The 19,255-nt window shown below is 44.9% G+C and overlaps 1 protein-coding gene and 1 long non-coding RNA gene across 7 annotated transcripts in view; one reads left to right on the top strand and one right to left on the bottom strand.

Moving 5' to 3' along the window:
* TEX2 (testis expressed 2) overlaps nucleotides 1-19,255 on the top strand; it is a 114,275-nt gene that overhangs the window by 20,064 nt on the left and 74,956 nt on the right. The gene's annotated exons all lie outside the window — the stretch shown is intronic.
* The window catches only part of LOC117795612, a 41,719-nt gene continuing 25,065 nt past the window's right edge, over nucleotides 2,602-19,255 (bottom strand). The window contains exon 3 of the long non-coding RNA XR_004619687.1: nucleotides 2,602-2,724. This is a non-coding gene — a long non-coding RNA (uncharacterized LOC117795612). The remainder of the gene's footprint in view (nucleotides 2,725-19,255) is intronic.

Genomic DNA, 19,255 nt, shown 5'->3' with positions numbered 1-19,255 from the left:
GTTGCCCTGACCGTTTGCTTTGCATTTCTGCCCTTACTGGCAGTGATGCCTGAGGCAAGTCTCTCAACTTCTCTGTCTCCTATTCCTCATTTGAAATGAAAACACAGTTCCTGCCTCTTAGGGCAAGAAGATGGAATGAGGAATGTCTCGATGTAGCTGGGACTTAAATCTTCAATCAGAGTTGTGCTCTGTAACTCAGAACTTCAAATGAATTCATGCATGCCAAGAGAGCTGCCAGGGTGATGCCAAGATCCCCCCACCTTTCTCCTCATTTTAGGAAACAGTTATTTTTCCTGCTCCAGTTTGAAGTTTCTTGTTTGCTGCCTGGTTTAAATTAGGGTCCCAGAAGTTGAAGAATTTGTGTGTGTGTGTGTGTGTGTGTATAGAATAGTAGATGGCATTAAATTTCTCTTGAAAGATGGGGGCGCCTGGGTGGCTCAGTCATTAGGTGTCTGCCTTTGGCTCAGGGCGTGATCCTGGCGTTCTGGGATCGAGCCCCGCATCAGGCTCTTTTGCTGGAAGCCTGCTTCTTCCTCTCCCACTCCCCCTGCTTGTGTTCCCTCTCTCGCTGGCTGTGTCTCTCTGTCAAATAAATAAATAAAATCTTTAAAAAAAATTTTCTCTTGAAAGATGTTCCAAAAAAATTGAATGTAGGCAGACGTTTCTGAAATGGTTTTATTGCATATGTTACTTGCACAGTATTGTTAGAGGTTCATGACTTCAAGAAAATACTTTGTCATCCAACAAATTCTCTCTCTACTCTTAGTTTTTTTAAATTTTTAAAATTTTTAATTTTTTAAAGATTTTATTTTAGAGAGTGGGGAGAGAGAGGGGGAGTGCATGTGTGGGAGTGGGAGGAGGGGCAGAGGGAGAGGGAGAGAAAGAGAATCCTCAAGCAGACTCCCCACTGAGCACAGAGACTGACAGAGGGCTCAATCCTAGAATGCTGAGATCATGACTTGAGCTGAAATCAAGAGCTGGATGCTTACCTGACTGAGCCACCCAGGTGCCCCTGGTTTTCCATTATTTGTAAGGAACCATTTGTCTCCCTTCCTGGTGGATGTGTAATAGTATCAGTTATTGAATCAGAATTTCCAACACCTGGCATCCACCCTTGGAGGCCACCAAGTGTCAGACTCTTAAGATGTCCCAAACTGAACCTACTACATCCCCCCTAAACTGATCTTCCTCTTTTTCCCAGACTTGATAAATGGGATCACTGACCACTGTCTTGTAAAGCTAAAGCCTAAGGCTTGTCCTTAAAAGCACCTTCTTCCTCATTCCCTATCCCACCCACCAAGTCCCATGCATTTCACCTTCTCTCTCTCAGTCCCCTTCTTTCATTTTCACAGCTACCTCCCTTGTCCAGGCTACTGTCACCGCTCACCTAAAATGTAAGAGCATAACTGACCATTCTGAGTCCCTTCTTGGCCCTTTCCAGTGTGCTTTCACACTGTACCGAGAGTAAGTTTTTCAGGATATCCATCTGACCACCTGCATACTACCTCTAGACCACATACAATAACCCTTCAGTTGTTCCTAATTACTCTTGGAATATAACCAGTTCCTCAGTGTGGCCTTCAAAGTCCTGCATGACCTGGTCCCTGCCCACCTTTCCAGTCTCATGCTGTGTACACTATACCCACATTCAAGGGTCCTTCTTTGGACTCCTCCATTAGGCTGTGCTCCTACCTCAGGTCCCTTGCTCATGCCATTCTCCCTTGTGGACTGCCCACACTACCATCCTAGCCAACTCTGCCTCATCCTTGAAATGTCAGCCCAATTCCCACTTGCTCCAGGGACCCCTCCGTGACCGATCTTCAAACTGATTGGGTCTCCCCACTGGCTGTACTCTCTTGGCACCCTTCATGTTCCTTCATAGCTCTTGCATTGATTATTTGATGGTCTCGGCCCCCTGTCCTTCTCTAAGTTCCCTGAGGGCTATCCTAATACTGTGCTGCTTTGTGCATTGTAAGGCAAGATGCAAATGGCAAGTACTAAATGCAAAAACATGTCTCTGCTCTCAGAGCTTAAATTCCACATGTCCAGCTAGAAAGGTTTGGCTGAGATTAAAATGTTTGTGCAAACAGACCTGTACCAGTGCATAAACTGTGAAATCAAGAGAGCCTTAGATCTACGATCAACTCCAAATGCTTCTTTTATATACATAATAAATTGAGAGGAAAATGAGCTTGTCTTCAGGTGTTGTTTTTGAAGTCGGTTTCCGTATGGTAGTACCTTGAGACATTTAGATGAACATTTCGTGGAGTGGTTTACACAGGGAAAATCTGTGGTAGCAACTGCCTGGGATGGCTACTATAAAAGGGAAGACAGAGACATCAATGAAGTCACCAGGTAATCAGTAATGTGGGTGAACATTTGCTACAAACAACCGCCTCATCTGATGCCACCTCTCACTGTCTCGGTGAAGTCCCAGCTAATTGTGACCAACTTCCCTAACATGGAAATATGTTCCCATAGCGCACAAAAAGGGATGTGCAGTATTTTTAGGGTTTTCTTAAGATTTTCGTACATGCAATAGAACATTTACTTACATTCAGCGATGAAGTAGGGGGGTGGGTAGAACAGGTGGTGCTGAGGGCTGCTGCGGGCCTGCTGGATTGCTTTTTGCCGTTAACTGTGGTTTACTATAAGAAAGTCTTCCCAACGTGGAACATATTTCCTTAATAGGTTGATTATTATCCCAAGCAGGCTTTCAGAGGCCTGTAACAATAGAGCGAAGAATAAAGCATTTTATAGCCCATTCTGTGAATTACTGGGACTTTTTAAAAAGTACTTTTCATTGCTTCCCTGAGTTGTCTTTAGACTCAGGGTCCACCCTGGAACTGATGCTCCCCCTAGATGGACAGAGTGAAGGTCTTTGTCTTTCAGCGATGGGCTTGGCATGCAGCCAGTGCTCAGTAAATGTTGAATGGATGGAAGTCTTTCTTGAGGCACAGAGCACCTGTAGAGAGCTTCTGTTGACCATGGATTGATTTGTCCTTGAAAATACCTGCATGAGGCAGTTAGTAGGGGTGTAGAGCACGGCCTTGCAGCGTGAGCCCTAGCTCTGCTAGTCAGCAGTTTTGTCGCGTTGGTAAGTTGCCCAAACCACTTTCATCCTTTTTCCTCATCTGCAAAATGTGGGAATAGTAACAGTTCCTACCTCACCAAGTCATTAGGCGTCCATGAGATCTTGTTGATAAGGCCCTGAGGCCTCGCCTGTGTAAAAGTTATCAGCTCAGAATCCCTCTGACACACCCTCACAAGTCCAGGTCGTGTCTGACTTGGATCTCCATGGGCCTCGGCCCTCCTTTCCTCTGAGAAATAATTCCCTTTGCTTTTGGTGACTGAGCACGTACTGCTCAGTACATAAATGGTGTTCTTTATCATGGAAATTTAAATGGCTGTCATAAAGTTTTTGGAGGAAAAAAAAGAACCCGTTGTATCTTCTGAAGATGACCATGATATATCTTTATTTAAATAGAATAACTGCCAAACAGGGTCTTTTGAGAACAAGTAATAATATTCCCTTGGTGTACTTTACTCCATCCTTTCCACAGGGAGAGAGCATTGTGGTTAATCATAACATTTCTATGCTGTCGGTGCCCATAACTTCACAGTTTATGAAGTGCTGTCCCATTTATTCTTTCTCCCAGCAATTGGAGGGGTGGGTTTTTACCATCACGACCCTCATTTGACACATCAGAAACTGCAGTCCCAGTGAGGCAGCTCCCGAGCTGGGGCTCTTCCCAGTTAGCCTCAGCTGTCCCGGGCTATGCTTTTGGGTGTTGAGCTATCTCTGCGGGATTTTATGGTGTCCTTAGTTACACATGGATAGCCAGAAAATTCTGCTCCTGTTTTGGCATTTTGCTTTGGCAGAGAGTACTCTCTGAGGACCCACATGAGCTGGAAGACAAAACCCAACAACAGACTCAGCACTTATCATCTGGAAAGGGCGGGACGCTGCTGTTAGGCAGTTGCCGGGCCTATGAACAGAAGAACATCGGGGCGCCTGGGTGGCACAGCGGTTGGGTGTCTGCCTTCGGCTCAGGGCGTGATCCCGGCGTTGTGGGATCGAGCCCCACGTCAGGCTGCTCTGCTGTGAGCCTGCTTCTTCCTCTCCCACTCCCCCTGCTTGTGTTCCCTCTCTCGCTGGCTGTCTCTATCTCTGTCAAATAAATGGATAAAATCTTTAAAAAAAAAAAAAAAAAAAAGAAGAACATCAGGGTCACAACTTTACAGCGTTCGCTTCTTTGAAACGTCACATGGAGGCCCAGGCCCTATAGTGCCTCCAGAATTAGATTAGGCAGTGTGGTTCCAAGCTGTGTACTCGTATTTCTGGTTATGAAATGCTCCTTGTGCATATTTTCCCCGTTCTGTCAAGAAACGGCTTTTTCTCATGTTACTTTGTACATCCAAGTTAGTTTATTTCACTTGCCCTTCATTTCTGCCTTCTGTCCTGCTTTGGACCTTGAGACAGTGATGAACCAGACCTTCAGGAATGGGCAGCTGTGGAGGCCCTGGCTGGGGTCAACTCTATACCTAGGGTCTGAGTTTGGGGGGATAAGACCAGTCCCAGGAGATGAGGCCACAACTCAAGGGGCAAACAGTGCAGTCAAGTGTATCAAAGATCAAGAGCAGAGTTCAGTCCAGTTGTGTCCTGTGCCTGTGGAAGAAGTGGCCCACCTCCGATTCTTCATTTGAAATATCTGAAATAGTTCACTGGCTAACCTTGATGGAGGCAGGCCTGCCCCCCCTTTTTAATGTAGGTACAGAGCAGTCACCTCTTACAAAGGAGTTGCCTCAAAGGTAGTGCCTTCTAATGTAGATGTAGACTGGATTAACGAGTTATTGGTGCCAAGGAATAGCTGATACTGTATCACCAGCTGAGTTCCTGGTGATTTCATGATTTCATCACCTTTTCTGTGTGTGTGTGTGTGTGTGTGTGTGTGTGTAAGTTACTAAGTAAGTATACTGCGTTCCTGATATTCCAAGTTGATTTCGACTGGTGAGTTTCAATTCCATGGTAGGTATTGGGGCATGTGGGTGCACTTTACATAGGCTGTGATTACTGGGGAATTTTTTTCAAATTATTTGTCTTCTAATCTACCTTCTCAATTGTGACAGGTCCTGAGATGGGGAGGGGTGGCTGTGTTGTTTGCATGAATACATTTCCTAGGATTTTCTGGTACACCTCCCCTCCTCCCAATCCCAAAATGTCTGCCCTTTGATTACTAGGGATAAGAAAGTGCTCAGAGCGGGCTGATCAGCTGTCCCACCACAGTCTGCCGGGTGGAGCTGATCTACGCTGGTGGTTCCAGCCAGACATCTGGAAAGGAACCCATGGGAGCCAGGGGGCCATTTTCAGTATTTCAAAAGGCTTAATAGAAACTATGCATTTACCCAAGATAAGGACACAAAAGCTACCCAAATTATCAAGTTTCTTTTCTTCTGTTTGGAATTCCAAGTCTGTATGGTTTCATGCTGATTCCAAGTTCTGATTGGCTGTGGATTACATAAGAACTTCTGAGACAGGATTGGTCTAACTCTAGACATTGCTATTAGAGCTGGTATCAGGTCTCATTCCCCAAACTGAATGTTCTTACTGCCTTTAGAATGAAGTTGACCTTGACTATCAAAGTTAAGCAACTGATTGTTTCTTGCTTACTTAGCAATGTTTATCATCATTACACCTGTGGCAGTGATTTGATTTCATAATGTTATTTAAAACCCTTTATAGGGCGCCTAGGTAGCTCAGTTGGTTAACCGTCTTCCTTCAGCTCAGGTCATGATCCCAGGGTCCTGGGATCAAGTTCTGTGTCTGGCTTCCTGCTCAGTGGGAAGTCTGCTTCTCCCTCTCCCTCTGCCCCTTCCCCCTGCTCGTGCGCACTTGCTCTTTCTCACACGTGCATGCACACATGCTCTCGCTCTCTCTCAAATAAATTTAAAAAATTAAAACACTTTATGGGGCGCCTGGGTGGCACAGCGGTTAAGCGTCTGCCTTCAGCTCAGGGCGTGATCCCAGCATTATAGGATCGAGCCCCATATCAGGCTCCTCCTATATGAGCCTGCTTCTTCCTCTCCCACTCCCCCTGCTTGTGTTCCCTCTCTCGCTGGCTGTCTCTATCTCTGTCAAATAAATAAATAAAATCTTTAAAAAAAAATTAAAACACTTTATAAATGTGGATTATTGGTTAAAATTTGGATCAGCAGTGAAATGCAAAAATAGTAAACAGAATTAACCAATTACTATTAAACATCGTTTGTTAGAATCTGGTAAAAACATGTGGCCAAAGTGGGGAAGGGACAGAAAAAAAGAGGTGGAACTGTGGATCTCCTTCGGTGTCTTTATTTATTTTATTTTATTTTATTTTAAAGATTTTTGAGAGAGAGAGAGAGCTCGCGTGCACACAGTGGGGACGGGACAGGCAGAGGGAGAGGGGGCGAGAATCTCCAGCAGACTCCCTGCTGAGTGAAGTGCCTGATGCTGGGCTTGGTCCCACAACCCTGAGACCACGACCTTGAGCCGAAATCAAGAGTCAGATGCCTAACTGACTGAGCCACCCAAGGTGCCCCCAGTGCCTTCATTTTAAAAGTGATCCTTTTTTTTTTTTTTTAAAGATTTTATTTATTCGACAGAGACAGACACAGCAAGAGAGGGAACACAAGCAGAGGGAGAGGGAGAAGCAGGCTTCCCGCTGAGCAGAGAGCCTGACACGGGGCTCTATTCCAGGACCCTGGGATCATGACCTGAGCCGAAGGCAGACGCTTAACGACTGAGCCACCCAGGAGCCCCTTAAAAGTGATCCTTTTAACCATCTTCTTAGTAAAAGTAAAAAAGACAACTCACAGTAAAGCACCAACTATTAATCTTTAGTCTCTGTAGCCTCCGAGGACCCCGTTGGCTGTACTTTCTTTTTTTTCATGCACACCCTCCCAAGTTCTGCTTTTTTCATGTTGTGCTACAATGTATAGACCTTTCCATATTTCTGCTTTGCCCCTCTGTTTGTAATTCTTAACGGTCACAGCTGCCTGAACTAAACCTGAAGTCAGACAGTCCAGACAGTCTAGTTCGGGTGGTTAGAGAGGCCGAGGACAAGTTGATCCTTCAGAACATGGCCGGGTGGGGTCAACTCTGGTGCTCTCCACGTGGATAAAAAAGATGTGCTCGCGCCTGCTGTGGATGCTGATAATAATAATTTATGTGTGCCAAATGTTGTTTCTTCCGTTTCCCAGCAACCCTTCTGAGGTGGGCACTGTTGCTTCTATTTTATTTGTATAATGAGAAGAAAGAGGCCTTGGGCGATGATTTGTCCTGAGTCACACGCTGGTCAGCAGCGCAGCTGGGATCTGAAGCTGGGTTAGCTTAACACCAGCGTTTGAATTCTTAACCAGGTTTCTCTGACTTCAGAAAACTCACCACCTACCATCTTCCACCTTCCTCCTCGCAACAAACTCATCTATTACTGCATGAAAGTCACAGAGGCTGGATATTAAAATAGGATGGAGCACATGCTGCAGGCGAGCAGGAGCCCCAGGAACCCCCTATTGGCCTCAGAGCTTTGTTCGTCTTCCTTGGGGCAGCGTGGGGTGAACAGCCAGTCCACAGTCAGGCTTTTCTTTCGTTCCATCCCGTAGTCGGCCTTGGCATTTCTCAAACTCGACTGGGCACAACAATGACTGAGTGAGGTCACCTGAAGCATTTATATAGTACTTTGTGGGGTAATCTTGGCTATTGGTAGCTTTTTGCCCTGACCTTAGAACCTAATCCCCACTGACGAGTGGCCACCAAGTTCCTAATTAGAAGTTATCTGTGTGCCCTGCTCTATCCTCTGGACAAACTGAAAATGTTCCCATGTTCTCCCCTGATGCCTTTTGCCATGGAGATGCTTGGTGGAGATGCTTGGAAGTCATCGAAGGTGTTCTGCTGCTGCTGAGGGGTGGGGTCCCAAAAAGAAGCATTTCCTCTAACTGCCGCCTGGTCCCTATGTGTCTGGGGACGGGCAGGTCCAATTCCTCTATTTTTCCAGGGTCTTGCTTCTATTGAATGAGAAAATTTTACACATGAGTTAAAACAGACTCATGTCCTTGGGCTTGGTTGGAACTTGGAGTTCAGACCCTAGAAGTCTGATTGGGGCAGATGGATGAGAAGTATCTGAGTTTACACCCTGGGCATTTGGCTTCCTATTCTCTAGAATTGTCTTTTTCAGGAGTGTGGACAGGGGGTCCTAGTTCTTCTAGAGTCCTGGCATTATCTGAATTCAGAATGTGGTTTTGTTTTGAGTTATGTCTTGTGTGGTTGGAAAGGTACATTTGTAGCACAGTGACATTGTGGATTGCATAAGATTTGTGGGCCTAGGAACCTATTTCCCATGTATTTTCCTTCAGGATAAATGGATTTTGAATTTCAAATAATTGACTTAGTGATGAACTTTTGAGACTCAGCCTACTCTTGGGTGAGAGCTCACTTTCTATGATTACTTGTGTGGCATAAACATTGTAGGAGGTCAGCTGAGAGGCCAGAGTTGTTTAGGAGGAAGGCCTGGGGTTCGGTTCAAGCATCGCTAGCTTCATGGAGGGTATTACACTTGATGAGGCAAACGTGAGAAGGAAGGCATTTCCAATACAGGGAGCTGCATGAACGGAGGTGGAAAGGAGGATGGTTTTCACATGAGCCAGTGGCTCATCAGACCCAACCAGAGTGTTGGGAACACGTTGGAGAGTAATTGAAAATAAGGTTGAGAGTTGCTGCTGGCTAATGATGTAATCAGTCTTGCTTAAGTAACAAAGCCTCCACGAGACCTGGGTTTGGAGGGTGTCTGGGTTGGTGAACATGTAGAGATCTGGGGAGACAGGAGCACCAGGAGAAACCACAAAAGCTCCGTGTCCTTTCCCCTACACCTGATCCTACCCGTCTTTTCCAGCTGGCTGTTCCTGAGTTATATCCTTTCGTAATAGGCTGGTGATGTAAACAGCTATCTAAAAGCACAGACTTGGAGGGAGGTTAAGATGGCGGAGGAGTAGGGGACCCCTTTTTCAGCCGGTCCCCTGAGTTGAGCTGGATAGGTACCAGACCAGCAGGAACATCCNGAACATCCACGGAATCAGCCTGAGATGCAGGAAGATACATCTGGATCTCTACAAATGAACATCTCCAGCGCTGAGTATTGAGGTACGAAGCGGGGATCCGTAAAACCGCGCACAGATATCGGAAGCTAAACAGAAGGGGGAGGGAGCCGCCGTGTCAAGGCGCCAGGAAGCGGTAGCCACCTGCACGGGGGAGCGGACAGACCGCGGACCCGCACGCTTGAGACAGCAGGCTGAGAAGGGAGCTCCGGGAGCGCACGCGGGACGGCTGGCGGTTGGCGGGCCACCTGCACGGGGGAGCAGGCGGACTCGCGGACGGCACCCGCGAGACAACAGACTTAGAACGCGAGCTCCAGGAGCGCGCGCGCAGGGCGGCTGGCGGGCCACCTGCACCGGGGAGCGGGCGGACCGCGGACCCGCACTCTGGAAACGGCAGACTGAGTCCGTGAGCCGGGAGCGTGCACCACCAAGCATCTCACGGAGCTCCGGAGCTCCGGTGTGCTCACTGGATCGAGGCTGAGACCGGGAGCTCCGGGAGCGTCCGCGGGGCGGCTGGCGGCTGGAGGGCCACCTGCACGGGGGAGCAGGCGGACTCGCGGTCAGCACCCGTGAGACACCAGACTGAGACGGGGAGCTCCGGGAGCCCGCGCGGGGCGGCTGGCGGCTGGCGGGGTTGGAAACACAAAGGACAGAGACGTGCCGGCCCTGGAAGTGAGGGCTGGGACGCCGGGTGTGGGGCGCACAGCCCGGGATGCTGCAGGGTTGAGCAGCACCAACAGAAACAGAGTTAAAGTGGCCAGAACATCAGTGGAGAACGATCCGCGATCCCTCTGTTCTGAGACAGAGGCTGAATTTCAGCCGCTGCTGCTCTCTCAGAAGAGGCATAGCAAACCGCCAGGGAAAGCCGCCAGAGAACAAAAGCCCGGAAATACCGGCTCACAGGGTGCCCATCCCCATCCCCCCTCGCAAGGGACACAGAGACTCTACCCAAACAGGGTTTTCTGAGTACCGGCAGGCAGGCCCCTCCCCCAGAAGGCAGGCTGAAAAATCAAGAAGCCCACAACCCGGAGCGCCTGAGTGGCGCAGTCACCAAGCACCTGTCTTCGGATTAGGGTGTGATCACAACGCTCCGTAAGGAGTCCTTCATCGGGCTTCTCCACCGGGAACCTGCTTCTTCCTCTCCCACTCCTCTGCTTGGGTTCCCTTTCTTGCTGACTGTCTCTCTCTCTCTCAAATAAATAAATAAACTCTTTAAGGAAGAAGCCCACATCCCTAAGATCTCTATAAAACAAGGGCGCACGGCCTGGGTCCCAGTCAACACTTGGGCTCTGGACAACCCTGCAATCTCTCTTCATCAGAATGACGAGAAGGAGAAGTCCCCCCCAGCAAAGAAAAGATAATGAGTCTGTGGCCTCTGCCACAGAATTGGCCTCGGCCACAGAATTAATACATATGGATGTATCCCAATTATCAGAAATGGAATTCAGAGCAACAATGGTCAAGATGATGAGTAAACTTGAAAAAAGCATCAGAGAAAGCGTTGCTGAGAATATAGAATCCCTAAGGGCAGAAATGAGAGCGAATCTGACAGAAATTAAAAACTCAGTGGGCCAAATACAGTCAAAACTAGAGGCTCTGACGGCCAGGGTCACCGAGGCAGAGGAACGCGTTAGCGAATTGGAGGATGGGTTAGTAGAAGAAAAAACGAAAATAGAAGCTGGTCTTAAAAAAATCCACGCCCACGAATGTAGATTACGGGAGATTACTGACTCTATGAAACGATCCAATGTCAGAATCATCGGCATCCCTGAAGGGGTGGAGAAAAACAGAGGTCTAGAAGAGATATTTGAACAAATTGTAGCTGAAAACTTCCCTAATCTAGCAAGGGAAACAAGCATTCGTGTCCAAGAGGCAGAGAGGACCCCATCCAAGCTCAACCAGGACAAACCTACGCCACGGCATGTCATAGTGCAATTCGCAAATATTAGATCCAAGGATACAGTATTGAAAGCGGCCAGGGCAAAGAAATTTCTCACGTACCAAGGCAAAGGTATCAGGATTACGTCAGACCTGTCTACAGAGACCTGGAATGAGAGAAAGGCTTGGGGGGGCATTTTTAAAGCTCTTTCAGAGAAAAACATGCAGCCAAGGATCCTTTATCCAGCAAAGCTGTCATTCAGAATTGATGGAGAAATAAAGACGTTCCAAAATCGCCAATCATTAACCAATTTCGTAACCACGAAACCAGCCCTACAGGAGATATTAAGGGGGGCTCTATAAAGGTAAAAAGGCCCCAAGAGTGATACAGAGCAGCAAGTCACAACCGATACAAAGACTTTAAAGAGAAATGGCATCATTAAAATCATATCTGTCAATAATCTCTATCAATCTAAATGGCTTAAACTCTCCCATAAAACGCCACAGGGTTGCAGATTGGATAAAAAGACATGACCCATCCATTTGCTGTCTACAAGAGACTCATTTTGAACCCAAAGATGCATTCAGACTTAGAGTAAGGGGATGGAGTACCATCTTCCACGCAAATGGACCTCAAAAGAAAGCTGGAGTAGCAATTCTCATATCAGATAGACTGGATTTTAAACTAGAGGCCATAGAGAGAGATACAGAAGGGCACTATATTATTCTTAAAGGAAGTATTCAACAAGTGGATATGACAATTATTAATATATATGCCCCCAACAGGGGAGCAGCAAGATACACAAGCCAACTCTTAACCAAAATAAAGAGACATATAGATAAGAACACAGTAATAGTAGGGGACCTCAACACCCCACTATCAGAAATAGACAGAACACCCTGGCAAAAACTAAGCAAAGAATCAAAGGCTTTGAATGCCATACTCGACGAGTTGGACCTCATAGATATATATAGAACACTACACCCCAGAACCAAAGAATACTCATTCTATTCAAATGCCCATGGAACATTCTCAAGAATAGATCATGCTCTGGGACACAAAACAGGTCTCAGCCAATACCAAAAGATTGAAATTATCCCCTGCATATTCTCAGACCACAACGCTCTGAAATTGGAACTCAACCACAAGGAAAAACCTGGAAGAAACTCAAACACTTGGAGGCTAAGAACCATCCTGCTCAAGAATGACTCGATAAACCAGGAAATCAAAAAACAAATTAAACAATTTATGGAGACCAACGAGAATGAATACACAACGGTCCAAAACCTATGGGATACTGCAAAGGCAGTCCTAAGGGGGAAATACATAGCCATCCAAGCCTCACTCAAAAGAATAGAAAAATCTAAAATGCAGTTTCTATATTCTCACCTCAAGAAACTGGAACAGCAACAGAGGGACAGGCCTAACCCACTGACAAGGAAGGAGTTGACCAAGATTAGAGCAGAAATCAATGAATTAGAGACCAGAACCACAGTAGAGCAGATCAACAGGACTAGAAGCTGGTTCTTTGAGAGAATCCATAAAATTGATAGACCACTGGCAAAACTTGTCCAAAAACAAAGAGAAAGGACTGAGATTATTAAAATTATGACTGAAAAGGGAGAGGTCACGACCAGCACCATTGAAATTGCAAGGATTATTAGAAACTTTTATCAACAGCTATATGCCAAAAAACTAAACAATCTGGAAGAGATGGAGGCCTTCCTGGAAACCTATAAACTACCAAGACTGAAACAGGAAGAAATAGATTTCTTAAATAGGCCAATTAACTATGAAGAAATTGAGTCAGTGATAAACAACCTTCCAAATAATAAAACTCCAGGCCCAGACGGTTTTCCTGGGGAATTCTACCAAACATTCAAAGAAGAAATAATACCTATTCTCCTAAAGCTATTTCAAAAAATAGAAACAGAAGGAAAGCTACCAAACTCATTCTATGAGGCTAATATTACCTTGATCCCCAAACCAGGCAAAGACCCCCTCAAAAAGGAGAATTACAGACCGATTTCTCTAATGAATATGGATGCCAAAATCCTCAACAAGATCCTTGCTAATAGAATCCAACAGTACATTAAAAGGATTATCCATCATGACCAAGTGGGATTCATACCTGGGATGCAAGCATGGTTCAACACTCGCAAATCAATCAATGTGATACATCATATCAACAAGAAAAGACTCAAGAACCATATGATCCTCTCAATTGATGCAGAAAAAGCATTTGACAAAATACAGCATCCTTTCCTGATTAAAACCCTTCAGAGTGTAGGAATAGAGGGTACATTTCTCAATCTCATAAAAGCCATCTATGAAAAGCCTACTGCAAGCATTATTCTCAATGGGGAAAAGCTGGAAGCCTTTCCCTTAAGATCAGGAACACGACAAGGATGCCCACTCTCGCCACTATTATTCAACATAGTACTAGAAGTCCTTGCAACAGCAATCAGAAGACAAAAAGGGATCAAAGGTATCCAAATCGGCAAAGAAGAAGTCAAACTGTCTCTCTTTGCAGATGACATGATACTCTATATGGAAAACCCAAAGGAATCCACTCCCAAACTATTAGAAGTTATAGAACAATTCAGTAAGGTGGCAGGATACAAAATCAATGCCCAGAAATCAGTTGCATTTCTATACACGAATAACGAGACTGAAGAAAGAGAAATTAGGGAATCCATCCCATTTACAATAACACCAAAAACCATGCGTTACCTTGGAATTAACTTAACCAGAGACGTAAAGGACCTATATGCTAGAAACTATAGATCACTTTTGAAAGATATTGAGGAAGACATAAAAAGATGGAAAAATATTCCATGCTCATGGATTGGAAGAATTAACATAGTTAAAATGTCCATACTACCCAGAGCAATCTACACTTTCAATGCTATCCCGATCAAAATACCGAGGACATTTTTCAAAGAACTGGAACAAATAGTCCTTAAATTTGTATGGAACCAGAAAAGGCCCCGAATCTCCAAGGAACTGTTGAAAAGGAAAAACAAAGCTGGGGGCATCACAATGCCGGATTTCGAGCTGTACTACAAAGCTGTGATCACAAAGACAGCATGGTACTGGCACAAAAACAGACACATCGACCAATGGAACAGAATAGAGAACCCAGAAATGGACCCTCGGCTCTTTGGGCAACTAATCTTTGATAAAGCAGGAAAAAACATCCGGTGGAAAAAAGACAGTCTCTTCAATAAATGGTGCTGGGAAAATTGGACAGCTACATGCAAAAGAATGAAACTTGACCACTCTCTCACACCATACACAAAAATAAACTCCAAATGGATGAAAGACCTCAATGTGAGACAGGAATCCATCAAAATTCTAGAGGAGAACATAGGCAACAACTTCTATGACATCGGCCAGAGCAACCTTTTTCACGACACATCTCCAAAGGCAAGAGAAATAAAAGATAAAATGAACTTATGGGACTTTATCAGGATAAAGAGCTTCTGCACAGCCAAGGAAACAGTCAAAAAAACTAAGAGACAGCCCACGGAATGGGAGAATATATTTGCAAAGGACACCACAGATAAAGGACTGGTATCCAAGATCTACAAAGAACTTCTCAAACTCAATACACGAGAAACAAATAAACAAATCATAAAATGGGCAGAAGATATGAACAGACACTTTTCCAATGAAGACATACAAATGGCTAACAGACACATGAAAAAATGTTCAAAATCATTAGCCATCAGGGAAATTCAAATCAAAACCACACTGAGATACCACCTTACGCCAGTTAGAATGGCAAAGATAGACAAGGCAAGAAACAACAATTGTTGGAGAGGATGTGGAGAAAGGGGATCCCTCCTACATTGTTGGTGGGAATGCAAGTTGGTACAGCCACTCTGGAAAACAGTGTGGAGGTCCCTTAAAAAGTTAAAAATTGAACTACCCTATGACCCAGCCATTGCACTACTGGGTGTTTACCCCAAAGATACAGACGTAGTAAAGAGAAGGGCCATATGCACCCCAATGTTCATAGCTGCATTGTCCACAATAGCCAAATCATGGAAGGAGCCGAGATGCCCTTCAACAGATGACTGGATTAAGAAGCTGTGGTCCATATATACAATGGAATATTACTCAGCTATCAGAAAGAACGAATTCTCAACATTTGCTGCAACATGGACGGCACTGGAGGAGATAATGCTAAGTGAAATAAGTCAAGCAGAGAAAGACAATTATCATATGATTTCTCTCATCTATGGAACATAAGAACTAGGATGATCGGTAGGGGAAGAAAGGGATAAAGAAAAGGGGGGTAATCAGAAGGGGGAATGAAACATGAGAGACTATGGACTATGAGAAACAAACTGAAGACTTCAGAGGGGAGGGGGGTGGGGGAATGGGATAGACTGGTGATGGGTAGTAAGGAGGGCACGTATTGCATGGTGCACTGGGTGTTATACGCAACTAATGAAGCATCGAACTTTACATCGGAATCCAGGGATGTACTGTATGGTGATTAACATAATATAATAAAAAAATCATTTAAATAAAAAAAGAAAATAAGGTTGAGTAGATAGAGGGGCCCAGGTTATGTTGGACCCTAAAAGCCAAAGAGATTAGATGAAACAAAAGATAGGTTTTTGAGCAAAAGAGGGATATGATGAGAGTAGTGTTTAAAGAAGGCTAGCCTGGCTGCAGAATGCTACGTAGGCTGGAGGCTGGGGATGAGGGATGAAACTAGAAAGAAATGTTGAGGTATGAGGTGATGAAAGAAGAACTCAGTCAGCAGGACTTGGGGAACAAAAGAGGTTTGGAGGATAAAGAGGAAGAGAACATCAGAGATGGCCCATTGGGGTTGGAGCCTTAGTGGTTGGAAGATCAGTGGTCCCTTGATAGATGAGAGGAAGTTAGTGTGGGGTTGGGTTGGGTGGGCAGGAATGAGGGGACATATGGGTCCATTTGGCTTAGAATTAGGCCTCTTTAGACCTAGATAAGATCTGTGTGTGGGTGTAGATTAGAGAGGAACAGCTAGAATTTCTAGCCAAAGAATGGATTCGTGTATATAGTTGGGTATTGGAGACAAGATGGCAACTCCTACCACCTTCCCAGTGAATTAGGGGCAAGGCCATCTGCTTAGAGGGAGAAAAGAGAGAGACAAAATTGGAGGCCTGGATGAGAGAAAAGGCCTGGAATCATACCAGTGGGGGATCTGACCAGGAAATCAGTGAGCTAATTCAGGAATTTCCTGGAAATAGCAATGTCCTAGGCCAGGTCTACACGCTATAGTCATCTCCTGACTGGGATCTGGAGCAACCCCCACCCACCCCTCTCCCCCCACACCCTCCCTAGCTGGGATGGAGATCCCTGGCAGTGGGAGTGACTTGCAGGCGTGGGGTGGGGATGTCTCGAAGGCGGTAGATAACAGTGTTAATGATTTAGAGAGGGTAGTACAGATGGTGGTTTGATCTGAAAGTACAGATGGTGGTTTCATCTTAAAAACTAGGCCAGCACTTCTCTTACCTTGCTCCCATTAAAAAAAAAAAAAAAGCCAGGCAGAGTAGGAGGGGGATCATTTTTTGTGAGAGGGTATGGAATCGTGTCCCTGTAAGGATAGGAATAGTTGAGTCCACAAGAGGGTGAAGCTTTCTGTCGCCACAGCACACGCACGTGCCGATTATCTGCATCTCATTCTTAGTAGTTTGGCACACTCTCCACCTATAACCAGAAGATGTGAGGGATGTTTCCACAGCTGGGCTAAGCAAGACAAGGTCTAGAAGTATTTGTTAATGTGAGATGAACTGTTTCAATATTATTAGAAAAATATTTTGACTTAATTGCCGTAGGCACATTAATCATTTCAAGTGTACTCTGGTTCCCTTTGCTTGACTTGAGCAATTGCCAAGAATTTCTCTGGGCAAAATGAAAATGTAAGAACTCTAAGTAGGTTCTGTTCCATGAACATTGAATCACAGAACCATAGACATATAGAATTTAGAGCTTTCTGGAAAACTTCTTGAAGACGAGGAGGGTCCACTCAGTTTACAGTGAAAGAACCCAGGGTCAGGGAGGTGAAGTGGGTGAGCTCCATCACTGTCATTTGAGGGTCTTGGTCCCCCTCGGAACTCCTGGCCCTGCTGCCTCATGGCTTCACTCGGTACGAATTTTCAGTGGCTGACTCTACTACCAACTGAACAATTATCAAAATCTCATATTTGGGTAGAACTGTTGGGCTCGGTCCTATCACTGGGCTGCCATCAGCTCAAGTCCTTCCCTGTCGCATCCACAATGGTGGTTGAGTAGGATGGGGGAATGTTACCTGAGGGGGCCTATAGGCAAGTAGTTCTCTTCAGAGAGAACCACAGTGTGGCCAATTGGCCATCCAGGACTGTGCCTCTATCAGGAACACAGTACCTCATGACCTTGGGTCTTGAACATGACCTTGGGTTTCTTGCCTCCTTTCCTTTTCTCATGGTCTGTCCTTCACTTGGTATGTATTCTCAACCCTGAGTCTTTGTGGTTAGCCTGTCAAGTCTACAAGGGCCAGCTCACACATGCTTCTGGGACCTTTCTTGAGGTTGCCTTCTCTTACCTTCACCATCACTTCCTTTCTCTCTCTCTTTCAAAGAGTTTTTTCAATTTGTGAAGAATTAATCTGAAATACTTTCCTCTCATGGGAAAGCTGAGCGATCACTTGATACTAATGGATTCAGATATGTAAACTGGGTTTTCTAGTTTACTAATATGATTTGGAGGAGAAAAAATCCAAATACTTCACTGTTTATTATAACTAGAAAATGCAGAGAAATGATCATTCATATCAGTCAGTTTTTTTAAAGTTAAGAGTTTGATACTTTTGAGGATACTGGAGAACAGTACGCACGTTACATGTACCATTGTTATCATTTTCTGCAATGATTTCAGAGACTAATGCTCTTAAGCTAATGGAATGGGGAAGGCTTCCTCGGGAAGTGTAAATCCCAGAAACTATAAAGTAAGAGATTGAGAGATTCAGCACCTCAAAATCTAAAACTTTATATATTTAAAAATTAAAAGGCAGGTCAAAGATGGGGAGCAATATTTGCAATAGGTAGTAGAGAAAGTGGTAATTGTCCTCAACTCATAAAGTGAATAAGAAAAACCCTTGAGCAAGAACTATGAATGACCAGTTAATAGAAGAAGGAAAATGGATGGGGACAAACTTGAAATGATTATCAAAGCATTGAGATGCCTTTTTACCATCAATCAGTTGGACAAAAAATAAAAATAATGTTCAGTCTTGACTAAAGTTCAGGGTGGATACATCATACACTGTTGGTAGGAGTGTAAATTAGCAAATCAGGCAAATTCGCAAGACAGTTCCAAAATTGTAAATACGCATCTCCTCTGACCCATCAGTTCCACTCCTGGAAATGTATCCTACAGATAGACTTGCACTGTACACAAGATTTATATAGAAGGCTTTTCAAGACAGCATTGTTTCTAATAGTGAAAACTCAACTCAAATTTCTATCAAAGGAATGAGTAAGTGGGTGATGGTATATCTGTACTATGTAGAGAAAGCATGTGTGTGTATGTATACCTGTCAATTTATCTATATAGGCATATGAAAAAGGCCATGAAATAGTGAGGGGCGCCTGGGTAGCTCAGGCAGTTACACGTCTGCCTTCAGCTCAGGTAAGGATCTTGGGATTCTGGGATCGAGCCCCACATCGGGCTCCCTGCCCTGCGGGGAGTCTGCTTCTCCCTTTCCCTCTGTGCCCCCGCCCCAACTCATGCTCTCTCCATCTGAAATACATAAATAAAATCTTAAAAAAAAGAAAAGAAGTAGCAAGTGAAAAACAACTGCAAAGCATTGTGTATAGTATGATCTCATTTAAGACTAAAACCAGAAACAGCTTTATGTGTTAGTGTGTATTTATAAATAAAAACAAAAGGACCAGGAGGAAGGATACTTTTTTTTTTTTTCTAAAGGAAAGATCCATTCGAAGCAGTTGATTTGAGGGGAGCAGTTCTGGAAGGTTTTTTACAATGAGCTTGAAACTGTGTTTAAAAAAAAAAAACACTGGAGTGGAGGATGGGTTAAGATGGCGGAGGAGTAGGGGACCCCTTTTTCAGCCGGGTCCCCTGAGTTGAGCTGGATAGGTACCAGACCAGCAGGAATATCCACGGAATCAGCCTGAGACGCAGGAAGATACATCTGGATCTCTACAAATGAACATCTCCAGCGCTGAGTATCGAGGTACGAAGCGGGGAGCC

The sequence above is a fragment of the Ailuropoda melanoleuca genome, chromosome 13 (genome assembly GCF_002007445.2).
Source record: "Ailuropoda melanoleuca isolate Jingjing chromosome 13, ASM200744v2, whole genome shotgun sequence".
Taxonomy (NCBI): Eukaryota; Metazoa; Chordata; class Mammalia; order Carnivora; family Ursidae; genus Ailuropoda; species Ailuropoda melanoleuca.
This window is presented reverse-complemented; position numbering and strand designations above follow the sequence as displayed.